Here is a 5,137-nt window from a genome sequence, read left to right on the forward strand (position 1 = left end):
GAAATGAAGGAGTAGTTTGGCAATGAGTTCTTCGGTCATAGAGATGAAGATGTATCTGGATCCAGTGGAAGCTGAAACCAGACAAATTCAGCCTAGTGAGGAAGAGCATTTTAAACAAGTCCTTAACCCTTGTTAAGGCTTGACTCTTCTCAATCAATGGCTGTTCTTATTTAGGCCAACTACTTTTCTAACAGAAATACTCTGATTCAATTATGAGTTAATTTAAAGATGATGTATGTCCTTTGAGTCACACAGGACAATGGTCTTTTCTGGCCTTGAAAGGTATCAACCACAGATGGACTGAAACCATAAGGTTCCAGACTGATCTAAGCCTTATGCACAGGGGCTGGTATGGTTTGGAGTTTGGGTTAAATATGATCTAAAATGAACGTGTTACAGCTTGCTTTTTCTTCTGATTTTGCCTCAAGATGCTAACTATGGGAAAAAACACGAAGGATTTGGCTTTTTCTAGGGCTCAGGCAGTATCTCATGTCTCAGAGGTGAGAAGGCATACGAAACATTTTCCGTTTTCAACTATTCCCTGCTGGAAATCCAGGTGCGTCTTCACTGCAGTGCAATATAGAGCAATGTCAGCTAATTTAGCTGCTGGAAGCAGTCTAGCAGCACAGGGCTTGGTGAAGAAAGCAGATTCCTTGGTGCACAGCTCTGTGATTCCCTGGCTATGTTGCTTGTGACGCCTGAGAAAGCCCAGCAACGTAAACATGCCCAGAGGTGGAAAAGATGCCCTTGGACTCCTTTGCCATCCTGCTCTGGGAGTGTTCTGGAGTGTTCCCATTTCATGTTATCAGTTTCCATGGGAAAGAGAGCTGTTTGGGAGAATAATAAGGCACGTACGCAGAGGCCAGCGCGCACGTCTTTGGAATGAGGCAGCTGGATTCCATCCCTGGCTCGTACTGGTGCTTTCTGTTGTGTGGAGGCATTGGCACCATGAAATGTCAGGTCTCAAAATGGAAATGGCCTGACATTGTTTGGGACCAATTCCAGGAAATGCCTTTTTGGATAGAAGCACTCTTGCTTGTTGCCCCTTCTCTATGACCTGTGACATGAGGAAAACAATCTAAAATAGGTCATTGTTATGCATGGAGAGAGCCGGTTCCCTAAGCCCCCTTGGTTTCCAAGTAAACGAGCTTTGGAGGTAAGTTAGGAAAAGAGGCTGATTCATTAGCAGCAAGGGAAATCTGAGCATTGGAGAGGTGCCCAGCTACCCAAAGGGATTTACGTAGTGACATGCTTCTCAAACGTTAGGCAGAACAAGCTAAGCAATACACACGCACGCTTGAACTATATCACAATCACATGCTTGCTAGGCTCATTTCTTATCTCATGGGTTTCTCTGGAGAGTATCAGTTGCTCCAATCCCTCACAGGCTTTTAAAATTCTAAGAGAAGGAGTCACAGAGATCTGTCTTCTAATGTGAGAAAACTCTATATCTGTTTTCTCTTCCAAATTAGGTCACCTTGTAAGGCAATTCTGGATGGAGTTTGTCCCTGCAGTTATAGAGGCTGTAAATAACATATGTGTTACAACATGTTTGACAGTATTTCATTGCGCCATCACTAGTCTGTCTGAATGTCATGTCCTAAAATTAATACTAAATTAATTTTATCTGCTGAAAGACCCCAACTGTCACCCTCCTGTCTGGAATGAGATCATTTTAGGCAGTTACTTGCTCAAAGGAGGAAGAGGGCCAGCTCATTTTTCTGGCTTTATTATTAAGAGATGGCTTTTGCACAGAGTTGAGTGCTCCGCTTTGTCAAACCATCTAGAGAGCGAGGAGGAAAACTTAACCTTTCTGGAGCGTCTTTGCTCTCTTCGTTGGTATGACAAGCAAGGGTGCCAGTTAGCATCAGTGATGAGACGGGCACTTGTCCACAAGATCAGAAACGGAAACCTGCAAGCTGCTCTTGCACAGGATGCTGAGCAGCTGTCAGATTGTGAAGATCTCTGGCTCCTCCTGACATGGGCCAGATTTGAATCATTGACCTAGAACTGAAAAGCTTGAAATCCCTGGAGTACGAACCATGGGATAAATAGCTCTTGCAGAGTTGCATGCTTCTATTCCGCATTCAGTTGCTGCCATCTAATGGTAGATTGAGTGAAGAAACGCTTCGATAAATATCTTGTCATTGAGAATCTAGAATGTGGAAGAGTGTGTCCAAATAGTTCTGATCAGTCCCTAAGACTGTTGGGGAACCACAGTGCTTTAAGCTAGTTTTATTCCTCTGTAGAGCAATTCCACAGAGACCTGTTGTGCTGCAAATCAGGTAAGAGGTGTCCCAGTACAGAAAACAGGTCTGGGTGCTGTCTTAGCTCTTCTTTGTTGGGTGATTTCCATGTATGAAATCTGAGTGAAAGTCTGTGGCTGTAAACTGGCTTAACAACTGTCCAAGAGCAGCGGGAACCAGGTGATGAGTGTCCGTGGCGGGTAATGATGATAAAAGAGTAGACAGATGGGAGATACCACTTTTTATTACTATGAGTATCACAGATGCACACAAAATGTCTAAGTAGCATCTCTTAAAGGACTTCGATATAGAAAGACAAGGGGATGGAGGCTAATACAAAATTAACTATCTGTAAATTATTGGGGCTGATGGCTAACAGACAGTAAAATTCACCTTCCTGCAAAGAAATATGAATAGCAGAAAGCAAAGAAAAAGTTGTCCTTCTCCCTGCCAGTCTTCAAGAACTGTCCGCTGGGTTTTTATATCTCTGAAACTCCTAATTTATTTTTGTGGGCAGCTGTTATATATACACACGTACAGAGACACACACCTCAGGTTGGTCCTGGCCTGTTTCTGTCTGCATACAGCCCCCCTAAATATAAAGATACTTTTAACCCATGCTAGCTAGCACTGTTTCACAGAGGAGAAAACTTAGAATATAATTTCTGCATCCTTATACTGCAGGAAGGATGTAGGCTTAGCCATATACGAGCCAACAGTCCTCTTTGGCTTCCGTTGGGTGTCCAGAGACACTGCTATAAGATGGTGTAAAGGGACTGCAGTCCAGTAAGCCAGAGAGGCCACTGGCATTGCACGAAGAGTGCTGGGGACTGGTGACAGGGGAACTTGCATGGCCTGGCAGTCAGACTAGGCCTGTCACTGGTGCTAACTGCAGTGAAGACATAAATCAGAGCTTTATAGTTGAGAAGTATCTTCAATAGTCTCTAGTAATCCAAGAAATGTCATTTTATGGCAGGAAACTGGGAAGAAAAAAAGGTCTGTGGATAGAGTACTGGAAAGAGCTCTAAATTTCCCCTATCCTTGGCTGAAGGAATACTTGTCAGAAAGTCCAGGAGAAGAGGGAAAGAGGCATAAAGGGAAACATAAAGGAGGGAAAGAGAATGCCAAACTTATTCTGAGGCTCACTGAAGGAAACAGTCCTTAAAAGTACTGAGAAGAGAAACAGAAATGGGCGCAATGAGCCCTTTAAGCCTATGTAACTGCTAGGAATATTACCCATAAATCTGTGAGTGTGCAGAGAAAAACAGCCCATGCGAATTTTAGCTTGGTGGAGACAGAAAGGATCTTAGCATGAAGTTGCTTAACTTTGTGCCAGCAAGTGCCTCCCAAACTGCAGTGAGCAGCTGAACTGTCCTATCTAGAGTGTCGCAGAGCTTATTTGTAGTCAGGGTCCAGTCGCTGTTACGTTACATCAAAGCCACGATCTACCTAAACACTGCTATTGCCCTTTTGGGAGGGTAGGGCTTTGTGCCACTGCTATAAGATGGTGTTCTCAAATACCTACCCACTAGTGATAAATCGGCGTTTTCAGAGTGATATGTGAGGGTTAGCAAAACAGTCTTGTCTCCTCCTACATGTAGGTGAAGTTCTAGGGTCAGGTGCTGGGCGCTGCTGATGCAGCTGATGGTTGGACCTAAGAGGGCAAACCCTTGTACAGCAGTGTAATCCTTGAGCTAGAACCATTACCAAAGTATCTTTGTCAGTCAAGTTCTCCAGGAGACTTTCTGCTTGCTCTGTAGATATTTTTCTTTGAAGCTCAATGGTAAAGGGATAGCAGAATACATGTAACAGGTTTAAAAATATTTTTGCAAGGTTGCTGTTTTTTAAACAACATCCCTTTCCTTCTTATTTCCCATAGGGAAACACTATCTTCAGACCATGCTCATGGAAGCATCAGTTGCAAAGCGAAGACATAAAATTACATGAAGGGAGCTGAAATTTAAGCCTTGCCATTATAGCAGTGACATTCAGCAGTAACACGCAGCAGCTGCAAGGTTTCATTACTGTCACTTGCAAAAACTCCCTTTCCAAAACTTCCAACTCCCTTTCATGTGCCTTGCTTCAAACCAAAGCTTGCAGGCCCAGAGGCACCATTTTATCAGGAGGAACCCTTTAGCATAGCATTACGCCTGAGAGATTTCTGCAGGAGATGATATTGCTGCGGCACTGAGGTATGATTTAATATCCTCAATTGTTCTGAAAATTTGAGCTGCGTGATTCAGGAAGCTTGCATGAGTACAGTCATTCAGTGCTTAATGGGATTTATGTGCTTAACTGTAATGGGTTTCTAACGTATTGATGCAGTATGGGAGGAGGATAAAATCGAGTCAACAGGAGTTCTGCCACTGATTTCAGTGGGGCCAGGCTTTGGCACAGGGAGCTTGAAACAAGAACTCTTAAGTGCAAATAAAAAAAAAAAAAAAAGGAAAGAAAAAAAAAGAAAATTGTCTTTCCTCAACTCTTAATTGCAACTGTTGTTTGCTCAGCGTGTACTGAAAGTTTAAAGCCTTCCAGATACTGTCGGGGGAGACTTGGGCATGTCCCTCAGCCAGGAGCAGGGCGACGTACCCTAGTACCCCCAAGTGCTTCCTTCCAGGGGGCTGTTTCCCGGGAGCCCTCTGGCTCCCCGAGTATATTAATAATTATTAATAATAACGGTTTGGTGGGGATTTCTGGGAGGCGCCAGGCTGCAGCGCGGGGGCGGGCGCGCCTCCCGGCGCCCGCCTCCGCCGGGGCCGGCCCCGCGGCTGCCACTCAGGGCGCCGCCCGCCGCCGGGGGCCGGGCTCGAACCCGCGGCGGCGGCGCAGGGCGGGCCCCGAGCCGCGCCCGCCGCCCGCCACATGTGGCGCGCGCCTCCCCCCCCCCTCCC

The sequence above is a fragment of the Rhea pennata genome, chromosome 12, assembly GCF_028389875.1.
Source record: "Rhea pennata isolate bPtePen1 chromosome 12, bPtePen1.pri, whole genome shotgun sequence".
Taxonomy (NCBI): domain Eukaryota; kingdom Metazoa; phylum Chordata; class Aves; order Rheiformes; family Rheidae; genus Rhea; species Rhea pennata.